Consider the following 16,253-nt stretch of genomic DNA (forward strand, 5'->3'; position numbering starts at 1 on the left):
GCACACTAAACAACATGATTAAGTGCAATTACATATAATAATGTAGTCAAAGTGATAAATACATTAAATCATTTAATTAATTACCATTTATTTAATTACATTAAAATAATTTATTTACATTACTCACTACATCATATAACATCTCAAAGCAAGAATATGCTGAATATACATAGCATCGAATCATAGTATCTAGAATTCAATAAGTCCACCATATAATCATAAATAGAATATATGTCTGAATACAAAATAACTATATATCATCATAAAGCATCATGTCACATCCATAATCATCATCATGTAGATATGATCAAATTGAACAACATAGTATCTATCATCTATGATACTGGCAACCAAAACATAGTATCTAACCATGAGGTCATCTTGAATGTCCTCCAACATGAGTATCAAAATATCTCTTTAATTAAAATATAACAAGGTACAAAATGCAAACATGAGAGGCACTATATCCTCTCCCACTAGCAATAGGCTTACTCCTAGAAACCTACAAAAATATAAGGGTGCAAATCTTTCAACCATGTAGCATCCTCCCAAGTAGGAGAAGTCTCATCGTTTGGGTCCCATTGGACCCTTACCTACTCTAGATCCTGACCTTTGAGGATCAGCCTCTAATGTTGAAGGATACCAATAGGGTCCAAAGTAAGTTTCCCATCCTCCACCTATAAAGCATCCTAGTTAAGTACATGGGTCACATCAGGAATATAATACATCAAAATATAAATGTGGAAAACATCATGGATGTGCAATAGGCTAGGTGGAAATGCTAGTTGATAAGAAACAAGACCAATCCTCTCAAGGATCTCAAATAGTCTAACAAACTGAAGTGTCAACTTAAAGCCTTTCCCATAATGGATGGGGTTCTTCCATAGATGCACTCTTAAAAACACCTGGTCACCAACTAAAAAGTGATGATCCAACCTATGGGCATCTATATAATTCTTCTACCTATCATGAGCAGTAACCAAATGTTCTCTAATATTAAAAAAAATGATGCTTCATAGATTGAAACATCTCCAAACCTAAAATTACTCAGTCCTCTAGATGATTCCAACTCAAAAAGGTACAACATGGTCTACTGTACAAGGCCTAAAAAGGTGACATGCCAAGAGAACTATAGTACCCATTATTATAGGAAAAATCAATAAGGTTCAAATAGTCCTCCCACTTCACCTACCTCTCCATCATATACATGTGAAACATATCTTCTAGAACTTGGTTGACTCTCTTTGTCTAACCATCGGTCTTTAGGTCGTATGCCAAACTAAAATTGAGCCATGTGCCCAAACCATCCATGAGCGATGTCTATAGTGATGAAGTAAACACTAGATCTCTATCTAATATAATCTGATGAGGAATTCCATGCAATAGAACAATGTTCTCCAAGAAAACATGTGCTATAGAAGAAGTTATGTAGGATGCTCTCATGGGTGGAAAATGTGCTACCTTGGACAACTTGTCCACTATTACCATGATACAATCATGTTGTTGTGATGACATAGGAAAGCCTGTGATAATTTTTTTGGATATAGTATCCTACTTTCCCTATGGAATGGAAGGAAACTGCAAAAGGCCCTTCAGATTGCTGATGCTCTACCTTCACTCTCTAACACTCAAGACATTAAGCAGAAAAATTAGCAACATTGCTCCTCATCCCTTCCCAAAAGTACAATTGTCTAAGGTTGGCATGCATCTTCTTGACATCAGGATGTATAGAATATGGTGCATGATTTTCTTCCAACAAAATCAAGGTACAAATATCACTAGACATTGACACATAAATGCTCCCCAAGTATCACAACAATCCATCAGACTCTAGGGAATAACCTGAAAACCTTTCCTTAAGGGTACATCTAGACTAAATCTCTGACCTCACCTCTTGATACCATGTGTCGCTAGGTAAGACCTCTATGATAAAGCCTCATAAATCCACTCCCAATGACAAAACTAATATCTCATGTTGTTTCTTCTACTCAAGGAATTTGTGAGGAAATTCTCTTTCCCCTTAATATAGTGAACATCAAAATAATATTTACACAAAAAATTCATCTAATGACATTTTCATGCATTCAAGTTTGGTTGAGTAAAGATATACTGCAAGCTATGATGATTGCTATCTAGCTCAAACATGTGCTCCAAAATGAAATGTCTCCAGCACAAAAGCACATGCACAACTACCACAAGTTTCAAATAGTGAGTGGGGTAGTTAAGCTCATGGTCCTTGAGTTTTATAAAATCATATACAAACACACAACTGTCCCACATTAATACTGCACCCACACCCTCAAACAATGCATTTGTGCAAACCATAAAATCACCTATAGGATTAGGCACAACAAGAAATGGTGCAATGTTCAATCAGTCCTTTAGAGCCTCAAATTTTGACTCACACTAATATGACCAAACATGCTTTTTTCCATTCTATTGAAGAGAAGTGATTGGATGAGCCACTCGTGAGAATTCCTTCATGAATTGGTGGTAGTAACATGTTAATCCCATGAAACTACAAACCTCTAAAACACTAGTGGGTGCTAGCCAATCCATGATAGCTCAAATTTTCTTTGGATCTACTGCAATACCATCACTTATGATGATATTCCCCAAATACTTCACCTTAGACTAGAAGAATCCACATTTACCTAGGTTTCCATATAATTTATGGTCTCATAAGGACTACAAAACCTATCATAAATGGACCTCATGGTCTTAAAAAATCTTGGAATAGATCAATATGTCATCCAAGAAAACAAGGACACACTGATTGAGGTACATGCAATATACTTGATTCATCAAACTCATAAACATCGATGGTGCATTGATTAACCCAAAGGGTACAACCATAAACTCATAATGCCCATAGCATATATGAAAAGCTATCCAATGAATGACATCCTCATGAATCCAAAGTTGATGGTATCCCAAGTTAAGATCAATCTTCAATAACACTCTTGCTCCCTTCATCTAATCAAACAAGTCACCAATCCTCAGCAAGGGGTATTGGTTCTTCACCATCACCTTATTCAATGGACAGTAGTCAATGCATAAATGCAATAACCCATCTTTCTTATTCATAAATATGATTGGTGCACCCCATGGGGATACACTAGGATGAATATAGCCCTTAGCCAATAATTCCTCCAACTGCAATTTGAGCTCACGTAACTCCTAAGTAGTCATACAATAGGGAGTTCATGAAATAGGCTCCACTCTTGGAATGGGATCAATATGAAAATCAATGTCATGTTCTAGTAGCATACCTAGTATCTCATTAGGGAATATGTTTGCATACTCATGAAGGAGTATGTGATCATCCAACATCACCCCATGCCTCTCAACCTCCTTGAGGTCATTGAAAGAGACCACAAACATCTAAGATTCATGTTGCATACTCTACTTTAGCTACTTAACTAAGATCATCCATAGTGAGAATAGTCTCTAGATCCCTACAATATCTACCTAACCACTTGTGTCAATTACACACTATCCCAATTTATGTTAGAAATCTATATTCACCTAATAGGCAGCTAACCAATCCATACCCAACATGATATCATAAGATTCTAAGGGTAGGATTCAAAGATCAACTATTGTGGTGAAGGTGCCCAAGTCCAACACACAATCACTGACTATGGAATCCATGAGAACCTTCAAACCTATGGCTAACTCAACCTACCACCTATCAACTTGTCATGCTGCCACTAGCCCACATCAGTAAACAAGGGTTAGTGACATAAAAGAATCTAAAGCACCTAAATCAAATAATACTATAGTAGAAATACCATGCAATGTACATTAAGCCTCAACTATGGTACCTTAGTGCTTAGCTTGACATTTTTAACTATCACAAAAACCTTGTAGGATCTATCTACATCTTCCATGATAGGTTCAAAAATGGATGCACTTTTGTTAGGTCATGAATATTTCTTTATAGGACACTCCATTAATTTATAGTCGAGCTAACCACATGAAAAACATACTCCTCTAAAATTGGAACTAGATCCATGTCCACCCTGGGAAGCACTAGCATATGATGCACTCCCTCTATTAGAGTACTGTTGATTACCCTGAGATGGATGCCTTTTCTAGGACTACTAACCTCAACTTTGGTCATGACACTTTCCTCCTATGGTACTTGAAATTTGTCCTCCCTTAGGCTGATATGGATGATGTTGTTGACACTGGTGACTATGACCACCTTGTGAGGGTGTTGACTAGGCATGGCCCTACCTTGTGAACTATGCCTGAGGGGGTAGAACACTCTACTCTATAGAACATGTACTATGGTTTTGAGAGCCTAATCTAACATTGAACCCCCTAGCCACATTACTCTTAGCAATTGTTTCCTTCTCTATGGAAAATGCAAGTGTCCTAGGCTAGTGAAGATAGACATCCCAAATCATAGAGTCTTTAAGACCCTTGATAAATTTTTTTGTCAGAAGTACCTTATCATAACGATAGCTCAAATACTATTTCAGCTAGAAGAATTGTGTCTCATATTGATCCACTGACATGTTCCCCTATTTGAGTTCGTGGAACTCATCAGCTCAGGACTCTCGGTACTGTAGGGAATTTTTTTCCCCTAAACCTCTCCTCAAACATCTACCAATTGGATCTATTATAATGATTTGGAGCTTCTTTCTCTCCATATCCCACCATAAAAATCCATGGTCTCTTAGTTGTGTAATAGCACAAGGGCCTTCAAGTTTCTTTTATAAGGATGTAAGGAAAAAAAATATCACATATGTAGTAACCATGTGTCAACCTTAAGACCACCTCCTAAGCCATCAAACAGTGGTGGTTTAGACCTCTAAAGGTCTCCCATCATATCCATTTGGATGGAATCTCCATCATCCCAACCACAACCTCTCCTATAGTAATCTCCACTAGCAAGTGGTGTGCGAGAATGCTCACATTCATGCTAGAACTCTTCTTTTCCTCTATGCCATGAATCTAGGAGTCTCAATAGTGTGATCTTCCTTCTTGATACTTCTCTAACTCATGGTATTCTTCTTCATCATTATTCTACCAGTTAGTTCTTTGACCACTAGGTCTTTGTGCAAGAGACATCTCTAAGGGAGCAACAAGATAAGAATCAAATTCATACACAACAAAAAAAAGTACCATAACATAAGCCAGAATAAGGTATTATTATACTTAACCAAAGTGATTTCATAATGGAAGCATAACATAGAGATCCTAATGTTGCAACATGGGCTTTGATACTAGATGTAATACCTCACCTAGAGATCCTTGGAACAAGATGAATAAAAGCCAATACATTTTTAAAAAGGTAACAATCATGGATTTAGACAACATCAACATGTAACTGATCAAAAGACCACAATGGAGACTTAACCAAACAATCCAAGCATCCAATGATCTCCAAGTGTCTCTACTTACCAATGCATTTAATAACTAACTAAGAAAGTCAAACAACAAGAAATACTTAATCCCTAAACTGTCAAACCTAGGAAGGTGCACAACCCAATAGGGTATCCAAAAATCCCTCTTAAACAATACCAATAAGTCCAAAAATTCCTTTTGTTTTTCCAAGTAGGTTTTCACACAAAACCCATGCGATACTTTCCAATATTGTATTATACCATTCACTACTTCTAGGCAATACTTTACAAGTACCGCACAATACTTTTTACAATAACCATGTGATACTTTCTAGTATCACATGATATAATTTACTATTACCATGTGATACTTTACCATTATTCAATGATAGTTCTTGCTATTGTTGTGCAATACTTTCTAGTATAGCACAATATTTCTCCCTATAGTCATGAAATACTTTTCTAGTATTGCTTGATACTAGACAAATGTTGCCCATATTTACAAGAAAAAACTCAACACTCAATTTAGAAAGAAAATAGAGTTAGAACCTCCAATTGGGGAGTATTGAAACCACAATAGTCGAGGGGTAAACACTCAAAAGCATAAGGAATATCAATAAATCTAACATCTAAATCATAACATTTGATGTACTCATGTGGAAATCAACATTGCAGTGAACATACATATGTATAAATTAACTATCTTAATAAATGGAAATAATAAAATTACAAGTGAACATACTTTGGAATGGTACGTAGAACCATGTGAACATCCAGCTCCAGAACTGAAGATAGAGGAAGGCCAACTCTATACATTGATATCCAATAGTGGTATAGGTATCTATGCCTCCCAACCACATGGAACCCATAGGTCCACTCCCACCATACTGATGGAGATAGTGATCCAATCACAAACACACAAAATACAATCATCCATGGCTAACACTCATGCCAAATACTACAGAGGATTGAAACCAAGATCATGAGACAATGCAATACAATAGGTCTTGGTCAAATGCTCTATGATTCTACTACATAGGGACTCTAGTGGAGATTAGATCACTTGGCATTGTGGAGCCCAAGCTAAACATTGTGTAGAAACTCTTGCTTAAGAGGCCATTAGATTATGTCCTTAGATGAACTGTATAGACACTTTCCCTTAGATGAATTGTACAAGCACATACCCTTGGATGAGCCATATAGGTATTTTACATTTTATTATCTTAATTTTATTACCCATTAATTCATTTAGTTATCACTTATTATAAACTTCTTCATGTCAACCTTGTCAAGAACATGACCTGGGGTTATTAGAGAAGGCCCTCCATTGGTATACCCTACATATCCATGCTCATCATATGATGAGTGCCCATAGGAAATGTAGTTTTCCAACCCAACCCTAATGAATACAACTCAATCAAAAGAAATTGGGAGTTTAGGTCTTGCAAGAACCTAACAAGTGCATGTTTACATGCTTGTGTTTGGGTACACCAACAGCACGAAGATCATAAATAATAAGGTTTGGATGAGAAACAATAAAATAACCAAGTATAAAATCATTCCACCCAACACATAGTCAGGAGTATAGATTTGGTACAAATCCCAATGCAATAAGAATACATCTATGGTTATATTGGATTCCACATGGATAATCCAAATCCACAACCAATGTTAGTGTCAAGAAACATCAAGGAAAACTAAGAAACATGTAAATCGAGGCAAAGTCAAAAATATGCAGAAACCTATGTTGACAAAAATGAAAAAAATTGAAACCCTAGTTCCAATTAGGTATAAAAACCTCAGATATCAAATAAAAATTTGGGTTCAGAGTCTATATGCAAAAATGACCAGCATACTGGTCCAAAGCCCCCAAAGCCCACACCAAAAAGCAACAAATGCTCATACTTACCAAGCTAGGTAGAGTAAACACACAAGAATGAAGGGGAACGCTAGCTCTTTGCCTTCTAACATATCAATACCAAAAAAAACTCATAAATGAAGCTAAAACACAAAAATAGAAGAGCCCTACCTCGTAGCCAAAAGATAAAAAATAGGAATGCTTGAGATAAAATAATCACCACCAAAAGTCCCGACAAAGCGAGGTATCCCCAAGTCAAATCCAACGAGATCAATCTCACGATGATCCCACACTTTTAGCTCTCACAGCAAGTAAAACAACAACACCTCCTTAAGAGAATTTGGGATTTTTAGTCTTCAATTTCCAATTTGAAAGATAAAAGTGAGGAATAATTTACTTTAAAAGTGAAATATTAAAATAGGAAAGTAACTAGCTCAGTAAAATAAATACCTCTTTAACCCAAACAAAATTGGGTGATTCCAATTAAATGGAATGCAACTATGGAAAAGTTGTAGGTAAAATAACAAGATCAAATAGCAAAATACCCTTAAAACATTAAATCACAATATTCCTTAATACTTTCTGTGACAAATGGGGATATCTAAATGCATAGACATAATACTAGTCTTGTCACAAATAAAAATGAATATGGATTTATTAAATCACTGAAGGGTTTAATTAACAATTTAATAAGATGGTCACCTATATAGGGATGGCATTTTGTAGGTACAAACAACCAAATCACTAACTCCATGTGCGACTATCGAGGATATAAATCATGCACACTAAACAACTTGATCAAGTGCAATTGCATATATTAATATAGCCAAAGTGATAAATGCATTAAATAATGTAATTAACTATTTATTTAATTACATTAAAATAATCTATTTACATCACTCACTACATCATATAATATCTCAAAGCAAAAATGAAATAAATATACATAGTATCGAATCATAGTATCTAGAATCTAATAAGTCCACCATATAATCATAAATAGAATTTATCTCAGAATAAAAAATAACTAGATATCATCATAAAGCATCATGTCATATCCATAATCATCATCATTTAGATATGATCAAACTAAACAACACAATATCTATCATCTATAATACTGACAACCAAAATATAGTATCTGGCCATTAGGTCATCTTGAATGTCATCAAACATGAGTATCAAAATATCTCTCAAATCAAAATATAACAACATACATAATGCAAACACATGAGAGACACTATAGTAAAAGTTATCAAAGCTATTGATTATTTAGAATGGATATCCAACATGGTAGATGTTACAAAACCATATGGTGACATTGGAATCTGCATTGACTTTAGAGATCTCAACAAGGTTTGTCCTAAAGATGACTTTCCTTTACCAAATATAGACATGATTATGAACCTTACAACTGGACATGAGATGTCACTCATGGATGGGTTTTTAGGATATAACCAAATCTGCATTATACAAGAAGATAAGCATATGATAGCATTCATAACCCCCTAGGGTATCTTATGTTAAAACATGATGCCATTTGGGTTAAAGAATGTTGGAGCCACATATTAGAGAGCCATGATAGTTATCTTCCATGAATTAATCCACAAAAATCTTGAGGATTATGTAGATGATATCTTGGTAAAATCACTTTATAGATTAGATCATTTGTATCACTTAGAAGAGGCCTTCAATTGTCTAGAAAAGTACCTTCTCATGTTGAATCCAAAGAAGTGTGTCTTTGGTGTCACGCTAGGGAAAATTTTAGGATTCATAGTTTCACAAAGAGCTATAGAGATCAAACCCAAGAAGGTAAAAGATATCATGGACATGCCTCCTCCTAGGGCACTTAGGTAACTCAAAAGCCTACAAGGAAAGTTGTAATCAATACATAGATTCATCCCACAACTTACTAATAAGCATCATAAATTCAAACATTTGTTAAAAAAGGACCAGAGTTTCAAGTGAGATCCAATTTTTCAATGTAACTTTGAAACACTCAAGCAATATCTTAAAAATTCACCAATCTTAGTGCCAACAATCATAGGCAAACTATCTATCCTAAATATAATAGCTACACCAATAGTTGTGAGGGTACTCTTGCCCTAACTAGATGAAAATGGAAAAGAGAGATCTATGTACTACATAAGTTGTACTCCTATTGGCTATGAGCTTAACTTTTCACCTATGAATAAAGCTTATTTGGTAGCGGCCTTTGCCACTTAGAAACTTAGAAACTACATGCTAAACCACACAGTAAAGCTCATCTCCACAATTGACCCATTGAAGTACATGATCTCACAAAATGTCTTGTAAAATGGGTCGTGCTTCTTAGTGAGTTTGACATCTAGTGTGTAGATTAAAAAGTAGTGAAAATATAAGTTATTGCAGATCAGTTGGTAGAAGATGACCATCCTTTGATTATAGAATTTCCTCATGAATATCTCTATCTAATATAAGAACAACCTCCACAAGCACTTTACTTTGATAGATCTCATACATCTACTGGATCAAGGGCAAGAATTTTGTTGTTCACCCCCTCAAGGTGACTACATTCCTAAATCCTTGAAACTAAGGTTTCTATTCACAAACAACATAATAGAATATGAGGCTCTCATCACAAGACTTAGAATAACCATTGAATAGAAGATTATAGAATTATAAGTGTTTGGTGATTCCCAACTCATCATCAAATAAGTCTTGGATGAGTATCAAACAAAAGATGAAAAATTGTTGCCCTATAAAGAGACAGTTGACAAGATGAAAGAACACTTTACCAAGATCCAATTCACACAAATCCAATAGCTTCAAAAGAAGGCTGTCAATGGTATCGATACTATTGGTTCACTCCTAGACATTCCATGAGAAGATTCATAGTACCAATTCTTAGTTGAAAAATTTCACGATCTCACATATGAAAATGATGAATCAATGATGGTTTGCATTCTGGTTGATCCTCAATCCCCTTGGTACAATTAAATTCATACTTACCTCAAAAATGATATCATCTCCCCCAATCTTATAAAACACCAATGCCTCAACCTCATTCACATATTTTCCTGCTACACTATTATGGAAAACACCTTATATCACTAAGGTTATTATGATACTCTTTCTTGATGTCTAGACTCAAATTAGGCCATTATGGCCTTAAAGGAAGTACACAATGGAATTTGTGGTGCCTACACAGGTGGAATGGTCCTAGCTAAGAAAAAATTAAGGGTTGGGTATTATTGGACCAAATTAGAAGATGATGCTTGTGAGTTTGTTAAGAAATGTCTATCATTTCAGCAACACACTAATGTAATACATGTACCATCTTAAGATCTAAAACCCATTGCACCACCATGGCCCTTTGCATGCTGGGGGTTTGACCTTGTTGGGGTAATCACACCCCTATCTTTTGATGAAAATAAATGGATCATCACTATGAGTGCTAAATATGGGTCTCTAATTTAATAACACACTTCAACATAGTCATTATTTTTCAGATTCATCCAAGAATGAACATGAGATTTTTTTATCTTAAATGTCTAAATGAGCTAACTTATTTCTATCTAGACATGGTTTGGATGTGCTCTCAGAATCGAGAGTTTACTAACCATAGACCAATATAATAATGAAGGATTTGATGCATGTAATGAAAATTAAGCTAAGAAAGTAAATATGATTAAGCTATATGAATGTAGATTTAAGCTATGAAAGTAAACAACAATTAATCTAGATGTATGCAATATAATCTAAATGAGCATAATATAAGAACAAAGTGCAATAGAAAGCTCATTGAATGTAAGAAAGTTGAGTTCTCAAATTGACAAAATTTTGATACTAATCAATTGCATCCTCCTAAATGAGAGACAAAATGTATCTTTTAATAGAATCCCATAATTAATCAACCGTTAAGATCAAACCAAATGAACGATGGAGATTTGAAGAATATTTAGTTCAATTGGAAAGTTTCTTTATAAAAATGAGTTAATTATTTTCTTTTGGAGTAGATAAGGAGTTAACAAATTTTATTACCTTTTCTTGTTAAAGTTAACTCAAAGTTTCCAATTCAGAACTAAAGAGAAGATCTAGGGAGATATTTGATTTAAAGAATTAAATATGACCTCACAATTGAATATTATAATTAATTGAATAATTAAATTTAATAATTGAGATGAGGATATTTAAATTCCTTTTGTCATGTGTATTAGCTAAAGGGGGTGGATTTATTTAGGTAAAGTGCTAGGACTTATAATTAAATTAATTCAATTAGAAGGTTTATTTAGCCAATTTAAGTTAATGTTTCAAAATTAAATAAGATATGTGATAATATAAATTTTAGGATTTCTTTTCAATTTGATACTAGGATTGAGTAGAGACAATTGATTAGAAATGTCTAGTAAAATGGGACTTTGTCGATCAAGAAATTGATGTTGTGAGATTAATGCACCAAAATTGGTTCAGAATGACAAGGTACCAATTTTGGGATATTACAAATTCCCCTCTTTGAATTAATGTGCGAGCACTACATTGATTCAAAGGATAGTCAAAAGTCTAAAGCATAGAAGTAGAACTAAGATTATCTATGAGATTTTCAAGGTTGTCTTCAGAGCAAAGCTTAACCCTTCAGAGTCCAAATAGAACACCTAGATTCTAGTCTAAAAGAACAATGATTATCATGATTTATAGGCTTGTCCCTAGAATGAAGCTCAATCCTCAAGAGTCTAACTTAGGATGCCCTAATAACTATCCATTAAAATATGACAAGATCAATCATGATTCATAAGATTTTCCACAAAACAAGGTTTAATCCTCAAGAGTCCAGATAGAACATCTAGATATATGTCCATTGTAAGGTGACTAAAAGAAAGATTAAGATTATCTCTAGGATGAAACTTAATCCTCCGAAGTCAAAAAAGAACACTTAAATACTAGTCAATAAAAGAGATAACCAAACCTATCATAAGTCATAGGAATATCCCTAGAACAAGACTTAACCCTTAGGAGTCTAGCTAGAATGCCTAGATACCTTTCCATTGAACCATGATGAGGATTGCTATAAGTTTGATTAGTTGATTGATAGATAAGATGGATAATATATGATAGTAGATAAAGGGACCAAAGATGCCCCTAGTGATGAGATGCTCCTAGTGGATAGGATATTAAGTTCAGATCAGATAGAAGCAAGATTTGTTGATGGAATGATGTAATCATCCTACCCCCTCAGGAGTGAAATCGAAAGATGACATGTTAGAACAATGATGTAAATTAGTAGATTGAAGATATTGATGTGATCAAAGATTCAAAAGGATGCATAATAGATCAAAAGAGCATGTAGAATATTTTGAGTTGATTCAGAGTGATTTTGAGGTTTGTTTGACCAAGTTTGACCAAAGTTGACTTTTGATGAGAAAGTTAAAATTTTGAGAAAATGTTGATGTGATGAAATTCTAGTATGAATATTGCATTTGAAAGATGGACTGCATAATAGAACGATCGAGTCCCAAAAATTTGAAATGTTATTTTGAGTTGTTTAGTAGTATCAGATTTTGAGTTTGATCCCAAAAATGAATTTAGACTAGTCAAATTAGCCAAGGGGTGATTTTCATGCCAATCATAAAACTTTTTTAAAATTACGTCAAACCCTATATAAAACCCCAAAATCTTTTTTCAAACCATTTGCACTTTTTTCTTTTATGGAGAAGAGCTCTAAGCATCATGGTGGTCCCTATGCAATCTCATAGATTCAAGTGATCCTGATGTCATAGTTCATCGATAGAATATGGACCACTAGGGTAAAAATTTGCCCATTTTAGTCATTTCAATGGTTGTTTGTTGAATCCTCGCATGATAGCTTGTATATTACGTGAGTGTGTATAAAATGTTGGTCGAGAGTATGCTATCAAAATAGTATCTTGTGTAGCTATTAAAGGAATCTCACTTCATAGGCACCCATATGTCACATTGAAAACTCAATTATAGGGTCTATGATCATGTCAAAAGTGGGGAATACTCACATTACATTATTTTTTTGTGTTACTAACACCCATTTCTTGTGCAAGAGTGTCCAAGTCTATCATGAGATGTTATCTCACACAAGTTTAAGAGAAGTTTTTCATCAACATAGAGTTTTATTTTCATGTTTTTTGTCATCCTAGCATCACTATGATTCTTTGTAACATGTTTATAGAAAGTTATAGTGGCATTAATTTTTTTTTTGGAATATCATTTTGATTGATTGAGCACTGATTGCATTATGTTGTTCGGTTGGTTGTAGGTTGACTTTTTAGATGTTTTGATCCAACCACACTACACATCCATTTGAGGGTTATTGATATAGTTAGACAGTGTTGAGGTAGGTAATATGTATTATTTAAGATTATCACATCTCCATGAGGTACCCAATATTCAGGTGAATCATGGTTAATTGGGTGCATTGGTAGAGTATTTCCATTTAGAGACAAACACATTCCACCTACCTCTTAGTGAGATGATAGTGAGGTTCCCCTTCCATGGTCCTTGTATTAAGTACAATACATAATCAAGACCTGAGACTTTAGCATCGAGGGATATCTTCAAGATGACATCATCATGGGAAGGGTTATCCTACGGGAGGAGTTGATATGACAATATGGTTAGAGGCATAGACCAGTCATAGTACTAGTTGAGTTCATTAGATTCTACTTGATTCAAGATAAGGGATAGCATGCGTTAGAAAGTTAATGGGGTAGGATACTAAAGTAGATGATGGACCATCTTGCACAGTTTGGACGGGGTCAATGCATGCTGGCACACATGTTTTAGGAGATGCATGAGATTGCCTATAGAGAGACAAAGAGAATGGTAGTAGGAGTGTTTTTACTTTAGATATGGTCATGGGAGCACTTTCCCATCATGAGACCAATTTGCAAGGACCTCCAACAACTAAAAGAGCCCTACATATGTATGCATAGAGGCCAAATGACCTAGACCATGTTGGGTAAGACAAAGCAATGGAGGGAAAAAATTGATGATATAACGACAATGACATGGAGGCTGTGGAGAGAGATTGAGGCATAAGATGATTCTTGACCATAGATGGGCTACATATTTGTATCATGGCCACTAATCGATTGATTGATCCAAATCATCAAGAGATTCGCTTTGCCTCAGGTGTGGTGTTAGTATGGACATCCACAAGACATATCATAGGAGTACTATTCATATTCTTACTTCACTGATGAGGTGAATAAGGGTTGATCAACAAGGATGAATCTAGGCTGATCGATGATAGATGTTTGAGGGCTCACCATTTCTTGGTGGGATTACTAGTAGGGGTCACTAATGGAGGATTTACTCCTAATTAAAAGAAGTATTTTGTGAGTCATCTATTCCCTTGATTGATAGATCTAGTAGGTATGGGAGCACTAGTTTAGCTGGTGGTAGAGGCATAGTAGGAGCCACAATAAGAGGGACCATTAGAGGGTTGAAAAGGTTCCTATTATACCTTGTTAGATGATGATTGACCCTGGTATTGGTAGTAGTGGGTTAGGATAGAGATGACCCCTAGGGAGGATGAATACGCTAGGTTCTACTGGTGATGACTCTCAGAGGCAGAGATTGGAGGATCAACCTCCCCAATAGATTAGTTAGGGCATGCAATAATAGACGAGTGGAGATGAGGATATGCAACATCAACCCCCCAAGGGCCTTTGGAAGGTTTTATAGAATAGATGTAGGAGGCCTTGTGTTGATCAAGGAATAGAGTGTATACAATGTAGTGACAACTAGGAGAGATGAAAATCTAGGTGGTGGTTCATGATGCTAGGCTAATAGAGTATGATCATAAGATTAGAGAGCTAAGGGAGTAGTTAGAGAGATAGCAAGAGGAGACCTATCATCAGACTACTCAAGCCATGTATTATTATGCTACATATGTCAGGGTTTTTCTAGATGCTACAAAGTAGGTGCCCCATTTCTCAAAGTATGTGAGAGCATCAAAGGGTGTGCATCCCCTATGAGAGTATATCCTCCTCCTCTTCCTCCACAAGGAGACGAGGGGGAAGGATGTAGCTAGCTCACTCTCTCTTGTCTATTTTGATGTATATCATGTATATCATATGTATTAGCATCATATTTTATATCATGAGATGTATCCTAGATGGATTTTGATTATCTAGATGTTATATTGTATTTATGTAAAGCATAGGTGATATGCGATGCATATGCATATGTATGAAAATGCGATGAATTAGAAATAGACATATGATGTATGTTTGTGAGATGAGATGATTTTATGATGCATAGGTGTAAATGGATGTTATGATAATGCAAAATTAATATGTACTAACATCTCATGCAGGTTTCACTTGTGTTGTTCATGACATGTGCTCCATCATATTCTTGAAGATTTTCTATGGGATTGAATAATGCTTGTGTAGTCAAGATGAAAATATGATACGTATAAGAAGTCATCTACCTATCAAGTCAAGGAATGCAATCAAATGAGCTACTGAGATAATGACAAAATGCAAGTCTAAAATAAAGTGTAGTCCTATGCTAGATGCAAACCCTAGGACTACGTTATTGAACCCATAATATATGGTTTTCATCATAGAGCATTTTGTTAAGGCCACCGGATGTCAAATAAACCTCACTAAAATTGCAATCATGAGAATATGAATATGACATGAGTCCTAGATTTGTCAAAATGATATGTAACCATTAAGGTAGGAGAATCCAAAATGATCAAAAAAAATTTCTTGTTAATTTAGCAAGCAAACACAAGCATCAAATTATAAATGCTAGGATGACCATAATGTTTCTTGTGTACAAGCATAGCAAAAATGAGAGAGATCCTCCTCATGTTAATTAATCAATAATAATTTCATTCGTAATGACCATAACATTCATAACCTAAGACAAAATTGTGCTAAGCATATTTTTAGTGACTCATACGCTCACTTCATAGGACGGGTATCAATATTTTACTATAGCATAGATAATTCACTTCAGAAAACACAAGATAGAGGCTCTTATAATGGACACCCCTTTTATATGGACCCTTTAGA

The sequence above is a fragment of the Cupressus sempervirens genome, chromosome 8, assembly GCF_028749045.1.
Source record: "Cupressus sempervirens isolate cs-2001-9-10 chromosome 8, ASM2874904v1, whole genome shotgun sequence".
Taxonomy (NCBI): domain Eukaryota; kingdom Viridiplantae; phylum Streptophyta; class Pinopsida; order Cupressales; family Cupressaceae; genus Cupressus; species Cupressus sempervirens.